We start from the raw sequence: 16,201 nt of genomic DNA on the forward strand, positions 1-16,201 counted from the left end.
AATTGACAAAAGGTTCTGGGCTGAGCTGCTAATTACAAAAATTATATTTCAAGCAAAACAATGGCCGTTTGCAGTAGGTAGGTTTCGAACCTACGCTGGCATGGAGAATCTGATTTCTAGTCAGACGCCTTAACCGACAGACCAAAGCTAAATCTGTTTGAAAGTCGAACTATTTCTGGTGATGTGCCATGCGTTGAAATATAAGTCCATTATATTTTTATAAATTTACGTACTCAATCCCCAAATTTGCGAAAAATTTCTGGGCTGAGCTGTTAATTAAAATATATATATTTCAAGCAAAATAATGACCGTTTGCAGTAGGTAGGTTTCGAACCTACGCTGCCACGGAGAATCTGATTTCTTGTCAGACGCCTTAACCGAGAGACCAAGGCTAAATCTGTTTGAAAGTCGAACTATTTCTGGTAATGTGATATGCGTTGAAATATAAGTCCATTATATTTATATAAATTTATGTACTCAATCCCCATATTTGAGAAAAATTTCTGAGCTGAGCTGTTAATTAAAAAATATATATTTCACGCAAAACAATGGCCGTTTGCAGTAGGTAGGTATCGAAACTACGCTGCCATGGAGAATCTGATTTCTAGTCAGACGCCTTAACCGACAGACCGGGGCTAAATCTGCTTGAAAGTAGGACTATTTCTGGTGATGTGCCATTTGAAACATAAGGGCATATGTATGCATATTATTTTAAATTTATGCACTCAATCCCCATAATTGACAAAATTTTCTGGGCTGAGCTGCTAATTACAAAAATTATATTTCAAGCAAAATAATGGCCGTTTGCAGTAGGTAGGTTTCTAACCTATGCTGGTAGAGAATCTGATTTCTAGTCAGACGCCTTAACCGACAGACCAAGGCTAAATCTGTTTGAAAGTCGAACTATTTCTGTTGTTGTGCCAAGCGTTGAAATATAAGGCCATTATATTTTTATAAATTTATGTATTCAATCCCCATATTTGAGAAAATTTTCTGGGCTTAGCTGTTAATTAAAAAATATATATTTCAAGCAAAACAATCTTCGTTTGCAGTAGGTAGGTGTCGAACCTACGCTGCCATAGGGAATCTTATTTCTAGTCAGACGCCTTAACCGACAAACCAAGGCTAAATCTATTTGAAAGTCGAACTATTTCTGGTGATGTGCCATGCGTTGAAATATAAGGCCATTATATTTTTATAAATTTATGTATTCAATCCCCATATTTGAGAAAATTTTCTGGGCTGAGCTGTTAATTAAAAAATATATATTTCAAGCAAAACAATGGCCGTTTGCAGTAGGTAGGTTTCGAACCTACGCTGCCATAGAGAATCTGATTTCTAGTCAGACGCCTTAACCGACAGATCAGTGCTAAATCTGTTTGAAAGTAGGATTATTTCTGGTGATGTGCCATTTGAAATATAAGGGCATATGTATGCATATTGTTTTAATTTTATGCACCTAATCCCCATAATTGACAAAATATTCTGGGCGGAGTTGCTAATTACAAAAATTATATTTCAAGCAAAACAAATGGTCGTTTACAGTAGGTAGGTTTCGAACCTACGCTGCCATAGAGAATCTGATTTCTAGTCAGACGCCTTAACCGACAGACCAGGGCTAAATCTGTTTGAAAATCGAACTATTTCTGGTGATGTGCCATGCGTTGAAATATAAGTACATTAAATTTTTATAAATTTACGTACTCTATCCCCATATTTGAGAAAAATTTCTGGGCTGAGCTGTTAATTAAAAAATATATATTTCAAGCAAAATAAAAGCCGTTTGCAGTAGGTAGGTTTCGAACCTACGCTGCCATGGAGAATCTGATTTCTAGTCAGATGCCTTAACCGACAGACCAACGCTAAATCTGTTTGAAAGTCGAACTATTTCTGGTGATGTGCCATGCGTTGAAATATAAGTCCATTATATTTTTATAAATTTACGTACTCAATCCCCATATTTGAGAAAAATTTCTGGGCTGAGCTGTTAATTAAAAAATATATATTTCAAGCAAAACAATGGCCGTTTGCAGTAGGTAGGTTTCGAACCTACGCTGCCATAGAGAATCTGATTTCTAGTCAGACGCCTTAACCGACAGACCAGGGCTAAATCTGTTTGAAAGTAGGAATATTTCTGGTGATGTGTCATTAGAAATATAAGGGCATATGTATGCATATTGTTTTAAATTTATGCACTCAATCCCCATAATTGACAAAATTTTCTGGGCTGAGCTGCTAATTACAAAAATTATATTCAAGCAAAACAAATGGTCGTTTGCAGTAGGTAGGTTTCGAACCTATGCTGATAGAGAATCTGATTTCTAGTCAGACGCCTTAACCGACAGACAAAGGCTAAATCTGTTTAAAAGTCGAACTATTTCTGGTGATGTGTCATGCGTTGAAATATAAGTCCATTATATTTTTATAAATTTACGTACTCAATCCCCATATTTGAGAAAAATTTCTTTTCTGAGCTGTTAATTAAAAAATATATATTTCAAGCAAAATAATGGCCGTTTGCAGTAGGTAGGTTTCGAACCTACGCTGCCATAGAGAATCTGATTTCTAGTCAGACGCCTTAACCGACAGATCAGTGCTAAATCTGTTTGAAAGTAGGATTATTTCTGGTGATGTGCCATTTGAAATATAAGGGCATATGTATGCATATTGTTTTAATTTTATGCACCTAATCCCCATAATTGACAAAATATTCTGGGCGGAGTTGCTAATTACAAAAATTATATTTCAAGCAAAACAAATGGTCGTTTGCAGTAGGTAGGTTTCGAACCTACGCTGCCATAGAGAATCTGATTTCTAGTCAGACGCCTTAACCGACAGATCAGTGCTAAATCTGTTTGAAAGTAGGATTATTTCTGGTGATGTGCCATTTGAAATATAAGGGCATATGTATGCATATTGTTTTAATTTTATGCACCTAATCCCCATAATTGACAAAATATTCTGGGCGGAGTTGCTAATTACAAAAATTATATTTCAAGCAAAACAAATGGTCGTTTGCAGTAGGTAGGTTTCGAACCTACACTGCCATGGAGAATCTGATTTCTTGTCAGACGCCTTAACCGAGAGACCAAGGCTAAATCTGTTTGAAAGTCGAACTATTTCTGGTAATGTGATATGCGTTGAAATATAAGTCCATTATATTTATATAAATTTATGTACTCAATCCCCATATTTGAGAAAAATTTCTGAGCTGAGCTGTTAATTAAAAAATATATGTTTCACGCAAAACAATGGCCGTTTGCAGTAGGTAGGTTTCGAACCTACGCTGCCATAGAGAATCTGATTTCTAGTCAGACGCCTTAACCGACAGACCACGGCTAAATCTGTTTGAAAGTTGGACTATTTCTGGTGATGTGCCATTTGAAATATAAGGGCATATGTATGCATATTGTTTTAAATTTATGCACTCAATCCCCATAATTGACAAAAGTTTCTCGGCTGAGCTGCTAATTACAAAAATTATATTTCAAGTAAAACAATGGCCGTTTGCAGTAGGTAGGTTTCGAACCTACGCTGCCATAGAGAATCTGATTTCTAGTCAGACGCCTTAACCGAGAGACCAAGGCTAAATCTGTTTGAAAGACGAACTATTTCTGGTAATGTGCCATGCGTTGAAATATAAGTCCATTATATTTTTATAAATTTATGTACTCAATCCCCATATTGGAGAAAAATTTCTGGGCTGACCTGTTAATTAAAAAATATACATTTCAAGCAAAACAATTTCCGTTTGCAGTAGGTAGGTTTCGAACCTACGCTGCCATAGAGAATCTGATTTCTAGTCAGACGCCTTAACCGACAGACCAGGGCTAAATCTGTTTGAAAGTAGGACTATTTCTGGTGATGTGTCATTTGAAATACAAGGGCATATGTATGCATATTGTTTTAAATTTAAGCACTCAATCCCCATAATTGACAAAATTTTCTGGGCTGAGCTGCTAATTACAAAAATTATATTCAAGCAAAACAAATGGTCGTTTGCAGTAGGTAGGTTTCGAACCTATGCTGATAGAGAATCTGATTTCTCGTCAGACGCCTTAACCGACAGACCAAGGCTAAATCTGTTTAAAAGTCGAACTATTTCTGGTGATGTGCCATGCGTTGAAATATAAGTCCATTATATTTTTATAAATTTACGTACTCAATCCCCATATTTGAGAAAAATTTCTGGTCTGAGCTGTTAATTAAAAAATATATATTTCAAGCAAAATAATGGGCGTTTGCAGTAGGTAGGTTTCGAACCTACGCTGCCATAGAGAATCTGATTTCTAGTCAGACGCCTTAACCGACAGACCACGGCTAAATCTGTTTGAAAGTTGGACTATTTCTGGTGATGTGCCATTTGAAATATAAGGGCATATGTATGCATATTGTTTTAAATTTATGCACTCAATCCCCATAATTGACAAAAGTTTCTGGGCTGAGCTGCTAATTACAAAAATTATATTTCAAGCAAAACAATGGCCGTTTGCAGTAGGTAGGTTTCGAACCAACGCTGCCATAGAGAATCTGATTTCTAGTCAGACGCCTTAACCGAGAGACCAAGGCTAAATCTGTTTGAAAGACGAACTATTTCTGGTGATGTGCCATGCGTTGAAATATAAGTCCATTATATTTTTATAAATTTACGTACTCAATCCCCATATTTGAGAAAAATTTCTGGTCTGAGCTGTTAATTAAAAAATATTTATTTCAAGCAAAATAATGGCCGTTTGCAGTAGGTAGGTTTCGAACCTACGCTGCCATAGAGAATCTGATTTCTAGTCAGACGCCTTAACCGACAGACCACGGCTAAATCTGTTTGAAAGTTGGACTATTTCTGGTGATGTGCCATTTGAAATATAAGGGCATATGTATGCATATTGTTTTAAATTTATGCACTCAATCCCCATAATTGACAAAAGGTTCTGGGCTGAGCTGCTAATTACAAAAATTATATTTCAAGCAAAACAATGGCCGTTTGCAGTAGGTAGGTTTCGAACCTACGCTGCCATAGAGAATCTGATTTCTAGTCAGACGCCTTAACCGACAGACCAGGGCTAAATCTGTTTGAAAGTAGGACTATTTCTGGTGATGTGTCATTTGAAATACAAGGGCATATGTATGCATATTGTTTTAAATTTAAGCACTCAATCCCCATAATTGACAAAATTTTCTGGGCTGAGCTGCTAATTACAAAAATTATATTCAAGCAAAACAAATGGTCGTTTGCAGTAGGTAGGTTTCGAACCTATGCTGATAGAGAATCTGATTTCTCGTCAGACGCCTTAACCGACAGACCAAGGCTAAATCTGTTTAAAAGTCGAACTATTTCTGGTGATGTGCCATGCGTTGAAATATAAGTCCATTATATTTTTATAAATTTACGTACTCAATCCCCATATTTGAGAAAAATTTCTGGTCTGAGCTGTTAATTAAAAAATATATATTTCAAGCAAAATAATGGCCGTTTGCAGTAGGTAGGTTTCGAACCTACGCTGCCATAGAGAATCTGATTTCTAGTCAGACGCCTTAACCGACAGACCACGGCTAAATCTGTTTGAAAGTTGGACTATTTCTGGTGATGTGCCATTTGAAATATAAGGGCATATGTATGCATATTGTTTTAAATTTATGCACTCAATCCCCATAATTGACAAAAGTTTCTGGGCTGAGCTGCTAATTACAAAAATTATATTTCAAGCAAAACAATGGCCGTTTGCAGTAGGTAGGTTTCGAACCTACGGTGCCATAGAGAATCTGATTTCTAGTCAGACGCCTTAACCGACAGACCAGGGCTAAATCTGTTTGAAAGAAGGACTATTTCTGGGGATGTGCCATTTGAAATATAAGGGCATATGTATGCATATTGTTTTAAATTTATGCACTCAATCCCCATAATTGACAAAAGTTTCTGGGCTGAGCTGCTAATTACAAAAATTATATTTGAAGCAAAACAAATGGTCGTTTGCAGTAGGTAGGTTTCGAACATATGCTGATAGAAAATCTGATTTCTAGTCAGACGCCTTAACCGACAGACCAAGGCTAAATCTGTATGAAAGTCGAACTATTTCTGGTGATGTGCCATGCGTTGAAATATAAGGACATTATATTTTTATAAATTTATGTAGTCAATTCCCATATTTGAGGAAAATTTCTCTGCTGACCTGTTAATTAAAAAATATATATTTCAAGCAAAAAAATGGCCGTTTGCAGTAGGTAGGTTTCGAACCTACGCTGCCATGGAGAATCTGATTTCTAGTCAGACCAAGGCTAAATCTGTTTGAAAGTCGAACTATTTCTGGTGATGTGCCATGCGTTGAAATATAAGTCCATTATATTTTTATAAATTTACGTACTCAATCCCCATATTTGAGAAAAATTTCTGGTCTGAGCTGTTAATTAAAAAATATATATTTCAAGCAAAATATTGGCCGTTTGCAGTAGGTAGGTTTCGAACCTACGCTGCCATAGAGAATCTGATTTTTAGTCAGACGCCTTAACCGACAGACCACGGCTAAATCTGTTTGAAAGTTGGACTATTTCTGGTGATGTGCCATTTGAAATATAAGGGCATATGTATGCATATTGTTTTAAATTTATGCACTCAATCCCCATAATTGACAAAAGTTTCTGGCTGCTAATTACAAAAATTATATTTCAAGCAAAACAATGGCCGTTTGCAGTAGGTAGGTTTCGAACCTACGCTGCCATAGAGAATCTGATTTCTAGTCAGACGCCTTAACCGACAGACCAAGGCTAAATCTGTATGAAAGTCGAACTATTTCTGGTGATGTGCCATGCGTTGAAATATAAGGACATTATATTTTTATAAATTTATGTAGTCAATTCCCATATTTGAGGAAAATTTCTGGGCTGACCTGTTAATTAAAAAATATATGTTTCAAGCAAAAAAATGCCCGTTTGCAGTAGGTAGATTTCGAACCTACGCTGCCATGGAGAATCTGATTTCTAGTCAGGCGCTTTAACCGACAGACCAAGGCTAAATCTGTTTGAAAGTCGAACTATTTCTGGTGATGTGCCATGCGTTGAAATATAAGTCCATTATATTTTTATAAATTTACGTACTCAATCCCCATATTTGCGAAAAATTTCTGGGCTGAGCTGTTAATTAAAAAATATATATTTCACGCAAAACAATGGCCGTTTGCAGTAGGTAGGTATCGAAACTACGCTGCCATGGAGAATCTGATTTCTAGTCAGATGCCTTAACCGACAGACCAGGGCTAAATCTGTTTGAAAGTAGGACTATTTCTGGTGATGTGCCATTTGAAATATAAGGACATATGTATGAATATTGTTTCAAATTTATGCACTCAATCCCCATAATGGACAAAATTTTCTGGGCTGAGCTGCTAATTACAAAAATTATATTTCAAGCAAAATAATGGCCGTTTGCAGTAGGTAGGTTTCGAACCTACGCTGCCATGGAGAATCTGATTTCTAGTCAGACGCCTTAACCGACAGACCAAGGCTAAATCTGTTTGAAAGTCGAACTATTTTTGGTGTTGTGCCATGCGTTGAAATATAAGTCCATTATATTTTTATAAATTTACGTACACAATCCCCATATTTGAGAAAAATTTCTGGGCTGAGCTGTTAATTAAAAAATATATATTTCAAGCAAAATAATGACCGTTTGCAGTAGGTAGGTTTCGAACCTACGCTGCCATGGAGAATCTGATTTCTAGTCAGACGCCTTAACCGAGAGACCGAGGCTAAATCTGTTTGAAAGTCGAACTATTTCTGGTAATGTGCCATGCGTTGAAATATAAGTCCTTTATATTTTTATAAATTTATGTACTCAATCCCCATATTTGAGAAAAATTTCTGAGCTGAGCTGTTAATTAAAAAATATATATTTCACGCAAAACAATGGCCGTTTGCAGTAGGTAGGTATCGAAACTACGCTGCCATTTAGAATCTGATTTCTAGTCAGACGCCTTAACCGACAGACCGGGGCTAAATCTGCTTGAAAGTAGGACTATTTCTGGTGATGTGCCATTTGAAATATAAGGGCATATGTATGCATATTGTTTTAAATTTATGCACTCAATCCCCATAATTGACAAAATTTTCTGGGCTGAGCTGCTAATTACAAAAATTATATTTCAAGCAAAATAATGGCCGTTTGCAGTAGGTAGGTTTCTAAGCTATGCTGATAGAGAATCTGATTTCTAGTCAGACGGCTTAACCGACAGACCAAGGCTAAATCTGTTTGAAAGTCGAACTATTTCTGTTGTTGTGCCAAGCGTTGAAATATAAGGCCATTATATTTTTATAAATTTATGTATTCAATCCCCATATTTGAGAAAATTTTCTGGGCTTAGCTGTTAATTAAAAAATATACATTTCAAGCAAAACAATGGTCGTTTGCAGTAGGTAGGTTTCGAACCTACGCTGCCATGGAGAATCTGATTTCTAGTCAGACGCCTTAACCGAGAGACCGAGGCTAAATCTGTTTGAAAGTCGAACTATTTCTGTTGTTGTGCCAAGCGTTGAAATATAAGGCCATTATATTTTTATAAATTTATGTATTCAATCCCCATATTTGAGAAAATTTTCTGGGCTTAGCTGTTAATTAAAAAATATACATTTCAAGCAAAACAATGGTCGTTTGCAGTAGGTAGGTTTCGAACCTACGCTGCCATGGAGAATCTGATTTCTAGTCAGACGCCTTAACCGAGAGACCGAGGCTAAATCTGTTTGAAAGTCGAACTATTTCTGTTGTTGTGCCAAGCGTTGAAATATAAGGCCATTATATTTTTATAAATTTATGTATTCAATCCCCATATTTGAGAAAATTTTCTGGGCTTAGCTGTTAATTAAAAAATATACATTTCAAGCAAAACAATGGTCGTTTGCAGTAGGTAGGTTTCGAACCTACGCTGCCATGGAGAATCTGATTTCTAGTCAGACGCCTTAACCGAGAGACCGAGGCTAAATCTGTTTGAAAGTCGAACTATTTCTGGTAATGTGCCATGCGTTGAAATATAAGTCCATTATATTTTTATAAATTTATGTACTCAATCCCCATATTTGAGAAAAATTTCTGAGCTGAGCTGTTAATTAAAAAATATATATTTCACGCAAAACAATGGCCGTTTGCAGTAGGTAGGTATCGAAACTACGCTGCCATGGAGAATCTGATTTCTAGTCAGACGCCTTAACCGACAGACCGGGGCTAAATCTGCTTGAAAGTAGGACTATTTCTGGTGATGTGCCATTTGAAATATAAGGGCATATGTATGCATATTGTTTTAAATTTATGCACTCAATCCCCATAATTGACAAAATTTTCTGGGCTGAGCTGCTAATTACAAAAATTATATTTCAAGCAAAATAATGGCCGTTTGCAGTAGGCAGGTTTCTAATCTATGCTGATAGAGGATCTGATTTCTAGTCAGACGGCTTAACCGACAGACCAAGGCTAAATCTGTTTGAAAGTCGAACTATTTCTGGTGATGTGCCGTGCGTTGAAATATAAGGCCATTATATTTTTATAAATTTATGTATTCAATCCCCATATTTGAGAAAAATTTCTGGGCTGAGCTGTTAATTAAAAAATATATATTTCTAGCAAAACAATGGCCGTTTGCAGTAGGTAGGTTTCGAACCTACGCTGCCATAGGGAATCTGATTTCTAGTCAGACGCTTTAACCGACAGGCCAAGGCTAAATCTGTTTGAAAGTCGAACTATTTCTGGTGATGTGCCATGCGTTGAAATATAAGGCCATTATATTTTTATAAATTTATGTATTCAATCCCCATATTTGAGAAAAATTTCTGGGCTGAGCTGTTAATGAAAAAATATATATTTCAAGCAAAACAATGGCCGTTTGCAGTAGGTAGGTTTCGAACCTACGCTGCCATGGAGAATCTAATTTCTAGTCAGACGCCTTAACCGACAGACCAAGGCTAAATCTGTTTGAAAGTCGAACTATTTCTGCTGATGTGCCATGCGTTGAAATATAAGGCCATTATATTTTTATAAATTTATGTATTCAATCCCCATATTTGAGAAAAATTTCTGGGCTGAGCTGTTAATTAAAAAATATATATTTCAAGCAAAACAATGGCCGTTTGCAGTAGGTAGGTTTCGAAACTACGCTGCCATAGGGAATCTGATTTCTAGTCAGACGCCTTAACCGACAGACCAAGGCTAAATCTGTTTGAAAGTCGAACTATTTCTGTTGTTGTGCCATGCGTTGAAATATGAGGTCATTATATTTTTATAAATTGATGTATTCAATCCCCATATTTGAGAAAAATTTCTGGGCTGAGCTGTTAATTAAAAAATATATATTTCAAACAAAATAATGGCCGTTTGCAGTAGGTAGGTTTCGAACCTACGCTGCCATGGAGAATCTGATTTCTAGTCAGACGCCTTAACCGACAGACCAAGGCTAATTCTGTTTGAATGTCGAACTATTTCTTTTGATGTGCCATGCGTTGAAATATAAGTCCATTATATTTTTATAAATTTACGTTCTCAATCCCCATATTTGAGAAAAATTTCTGGGCTTAGCTGTTAATTAAGGAATATATATTTCAAGCAAAACAATGGCCGTTTGCAGTAGGTAGGTTTCGAACCTACGCTGCCATAGAGAATCTGGTTTCTAGTCAGACGCCTTAACCGACAGACCAGGGCTAAATCTGTTTGAAAGTAGAACTATTTCTGGTGATGTGCCATTTGAAATATAAGGGCCTATGTATGCATATTGTTTGAAATTTATGCACTCAATCCCCATAATTGACAAAATTTTCTCGGCTGAGCTGCTAATTACAAAAATTATATTTCAAGCAAAACAAATGGTCGTTTGCAGTAGGTAGGTTTCGAACCTATGCTGATAGAGAATCTGATTCCTAGTCAGACGCCTTAACCGGCAGACCAAAACTAAATCTGTTTGAAAGTCGAACTATTTCTGGTAATGTGCCATGCGTTGAAATATAAGTCCATTATATTTTTATAAATTTATGTACTCAATCCCCATATCTGAGAAAAATTTCTGAGCTGAGCTGTTAATTAAAAAATATATATTTCACGCAAAACAATGGCCGTTTGCACTAGGTAGGTACCGAACCTACGCTGCCATGGAGAATCTGATTTATAGTCAGACGCCTTAACCGACAGACCGGGGCTAAATCTGTTTGAAAGTAGGACTATTTCTAGTGATGTGCCATTTGAAATATAAGGGCATATGTATGCATATTGTTTTAAATTTATGCACTCAATCCCCATAATTGACAAAATTTTCTGGGCTGAGCTGCTAATTACAAAAATTATATTTCAAGCAAAATAATGGCCGTTTGCAGTAGGTAGGTTTCGAACCTACGCTGCCATGGAGATTCTGATTTCTAGTCAGACGCCTTAACCGGCAGACCAAGGCTAAATCTGTTTGAAAGTCGAACTATTTCTGGTGATGTGCCATGCGTTGAAATATAAGTCCATTATATTTTTATAAATTTACGTACCCAATCCCCATATTTGAGAAAAATTTCTGGGCTGAGCTGTTAATTAAAAAATATATATTTCAAGCAAAATAATGACCGTTTGCAGTAGGTAGGTTTCGAACCTACGCTGCCATGGGGAATCTGATTTCTAGTCAGACGCCTTAACCGAGAGACCAAGGCTAAATCTGTTTGAAAGTCGAACTATTTCTGGTAATGTGCCATGCGTTGAAATATAAGTCCATTATATTTTTATAAATTTATGTACTCAATCCCCATATTTGAGAAAAATTTCTGAGCTGAGCTGTTAATTAAAAAATATATATTTCACGCAAAACAATGGCCGTTTGCAGTAGGTAGGTATCGATCCTACGCTGCCATGGAGAATCTGATTTCTAGTCAGACGCCTTAACCGACAGACCAAGGCTAAATCTGTTTGAAAGTCGAACTATTTCTGTTGTTGTACCAAGCGTTGAAATATAAGGCCATTATATTTTTATAAATTTATGTATTCAATCCCCATATTTGAGAAAATTTTCTGGGCTTAGCTGTTAATTAAAAAATATATATTTCAAGCAAAACAATGGTCGTTTGCAGAAGGTAGGTTTCGAACACACGCTGCCATAGGGAATCTGATTTCTAGTCAGACGCCTTAACCGACAGACCAAGGCTAAATCTGTTTGAAAGTCGTACTATTTCTGGTGATGTGCCATGCGTTGAAATATAAGGCCATTATATTTTTATAAATTTATGTATTCAATCCCCATATTTGAGAAAATTTTCTGGGCTGAGCTGTTAATTAAAAAATATATATTTCAAGCAAAACAATGACCGTTTGCAGTAGGTAGGTTTCGAACCTACGCTGCCATAGAGAATCTGATTTCTAGTCAGACGCCTTAACCGGCAGACCAGTGCTAAATCTGTTTGAAAGTAGGATTATTTCTGGTGATGTGCCATTTGAAATATAAGGGCATATGTATGCATATTGTTTTAATTTTATGCACTCAATCCCCATAATTGACAAAATTTTCTGGGCGGAGCTGCTAATTACAAAAATTATATTTCAAGCAAAACAAATGCTCGTTTACAGTAGGTTGTTTTCGAACCCACGCTGCCATAGAGAATCTGATTTCTAGTCAGACGCCTTAACCGACAGACCAGGGCTAAATCTGTTTGAAAGTCGAACAATTTCTGGTGATGTGCCATGCGTTGAAATATAAGTCCATTATATTTTTATAAATTTACGTACTCAATCCCCATATTTGAGAAAAATTTCTTTGCTGAGCTGTTAATTAAAAAATATATATTTCAAGCAAAATAATGGCCGTTTGCAGTAGGTAGGTTTCGAACCTACGCTGCCATGGAGAATCTGATTTCTAGTCAGACGCCTTAACCGACAGACCAAGGCTAAATCTGTTTGAAAGTCGAACTATTTCTGGTGATGTGCCATGCATTGAAATATAAGTCCATTATATTTTTATAAATTTACGTACTCAATCCCCATATTTGAGAAAAATTTCTTTGCTGAGCTGTTAATTAAAAAATATATATTTCAAGCAAAATAATGGCCGTTTGCAGTAGGTAGGTTTCGAACCTACGCTGCCATGGAGAATCTGATTTCTAGTCAGACGCCTTAACCGACAGACCAAGGCTAAATCTGTTTGAAAGTCGAACTATTTCTGGTGATGTGCCATGCATTGAAATATAAGTCCATTATATTTTTATAAATTTACGTACTCAATCCCCATATTTGAGAAAAATTTCTTTGCTGAGCTGTTAATTAAAAAATATATATTTCAAGCAAAATAATGACCGTTTGCAGTAGGTAGGTTTCGAACCTACGCTGCCATGGAGAATCTGATTTCTAGTCAGACGCCTTAACCGACAGACCGGGGCTAAATCTGTTTGAAAGTCGAACTATTTCTGGTAATGTGCCATGCGTTGAAATATAAGTCCTTTATATTTTTATAAATTTATGTACTCAATCCCCATATTTGAGAAAAATTTCTGAGCTGAGCTGTTAATTAAAAAATATATATTTCACGCAAAACAATGGCCGTTTGCAGTAGGTAGGTATCGAAACTACGCTGCCATGGAGAATCTGATTTCTAGTCAGACGCCTTAACCGAGAGACCGAGGCTAAATCTGTTTGAAAGTCGAACTATTTCTGGTAATGTGCCATGCGTTGAAATATAAGTCCATTACATTTTTATAAATTTATGTACTCAATCCCCATATTTGAGAAAAATTTCTGAGCTGAGCTGTTAATTAAAAAATATATATTTCACGCAAAACAATGGCCGTTTGCAGTAGGTAGGTATCGAAACTACGCTGCCATGGAGAATCTGATTTCTAGTCAGACGCCTTAACCGACAGACCGGGGCTAAATCTGCTTGAAAGTAGGACTATTTCTGGTGATGTGCCATTTGAAATATAAGGGCATATGTATGCATTTTGTTTTAAATTTATGCACTCAATCCCCATAATTGACAAAATTTTCTGGGCTGAGCTGCTAATTGCAAAAATTATATTTCAAGCAAAATAATGGCCGTTTGCAGTAGGTAGGTTTCTAATCTATGCTGATAGAGAATCTGATTTCTAGTCAGACGGCTTAACCGACAGACCAAGGCTAAATCTGTTTGAAAGTCGAACTATTTCTGGTGATGTGCCGTGCGTTGAAATATAAGGCCATTATATTTTTAATAAATTTATGTATTCAATCCCCATATTTGAGATAAATTTCTGGGCTGAGCTGTTAATTAAAAAATATATATTTCTAGCAAAACAATGGCCGTTTGCAGTAGGTAGGTTTCGGGCCTACGCTGCCATAGGGAATCTGATTTCTAGTCAGACGCTTTAACCGACAGGCCAATGCTAAATCTGTTTGAAAGTCGAACTATTTCTGGTGATGTGCCATGCGTTGAAATATAAGGCCATTATATTTTTATAAATTTATGTATTCAATCCCCATATTTGAGAAAAATTTCTGGGCTGAGCTGTTAATTAAAAAATATATATTTCAAGCAAAACAATGGCCGTTTGCAGTAGGTAGGTTTCGAAACTACGCTGCCATAGGGAATCTGATTTCTAGTCAGACGCCTTAACCGACAGACCAAGGCTAAATCTGTTTGAAAGTCGAACTATTTCTGTTGTTGTGCCATGCGTTGAAATATAAGGTCATTATATTTTTATAAATTTATGTATTCAATCCCCATATTTGAGAAAATTTTCTGGTCTTAGCTGTTAATTAAAAAATATATATTTCAAGCGAAACAATGGTCGTTTGCAGTAGGTAACTAATTACAAAAATTATATTTCAAGCAAAACAATGGCCGTTTGCAGTAGGTAGGCTTCGAATCTACGCTGACATAGAGAATCTGATTTCTAGTCAGACGCCTTAACCGACAGACCAGGGCTAAATCTGTTTGAAAGTATTACTATTTCTGGTGATGTGCCATTTGAAATATGAGGGCATGCATATTGTTTTAAATTTATGCACTCAATCCCCATAATTGACAAAATTTTCTGGGCTGAGCTGCTAATTACAAAAATTATATTTCAAGCAAAATAATGGCCGTTTGCAGTAGGTAGGTTTCGAACCTACGCTGCCATGGAGAATCTGATTTCTAGTCAGACGCCTTAACCGACAGACCAAGGCTAAATCTGTTTGAAAGTCGAACTATTTCTGGTGATGTGCCATGCGTTGAAATATAAGTCCATTATGTTTTTATAAATTTACGTACTCAATCCCCATTATTGAGAAAAATTTCTGGGCTGAGCTGTTAATTAAAAAAAATATATTTCAAGCAAAATAATGACCGTTTGCAGTAGGTAGGTTTCGAACCTACGCTGCCATGGAGAATCTGATTTCTAGTCAGACGCCTTAACCGACAGACCAAGGCTAAATCTGTTTGAAAGTCGAACTATTTCTGGTGATGTGCCATGCGTTGAAATATAAGTCCATTATATTTTTATAAATTTACTTACTCAATCCACATATTTGAGAATAATTTCTTTGCTGAGCTGTTAATTAAAAAATATATAATTCAAGCAAAACAATGGCCGTTTGCAGTAGGTAGGTTTCGAACCTACGCTGACATAGAGAATCTGATTTCTAGTCAGACGCCTTAACCGACAGACCAGGGCTAAATCTGTTTGAAAGTATTACTATTTCTGGTGATGTGCCATTTGAAATATGAGGGCATGCATATTGTTTTAAATTTATGCACTCAATCCCCATAATTGACAAAATTTTCTGGGCTGAGCTGCTAATTACAAAAATTATATTTCAAGCAAAATAATGGCCGTTTGCAGTAGGTAGGTTTCGAACCTACGCTGCCATGGAGAATCTGATTTCTAGTCAGACGCCTTAACCGACAGACCAAGGCTAAATCTGTTTGAAAGTCGAACTATTTCTGGTGATGTGCCATGCGTTGAAATATAAGTCCATTATATTTTTATAAATTTACGTACTCAATCCCCATAATTGACAAAATTTTCTGGGCTGAGCTGCTAATTACAAAAATTATATTTCAAGCAAAATAATGGCCGTTTGCAGTAGGTAGGTTTCGAACCTACGCTGACATAGAGAATCTGATTTCTAGTCAGACGCCTTAACCGACAGACCAGGGCTAAATCTGTTTGAAAGTAGGACTATTTCTGGTGATGTACCATTTGAAATATGAGGGCATATGTATGCATATTGTTTTAAATTTATGCACTCAATCCC

The sequence above is a fragment of the Cylas formicarius genome, unplaced genomic scaffold, assembly GCF_029955315.1.
Source record: "Cylas formicarius isolate icCylForm1 unplaced genomic scaffold, icCylForm1.1 PGA_scaffold_16__1_contigs__length_5364039, whole genome shotgun sequence".
NCBI classification, from domain to species: Eukaryota; Metazoa; Arthropoda; class Insecta; order Coleoptera; family Brentidae; genus Cylas; species Cylas formicarius.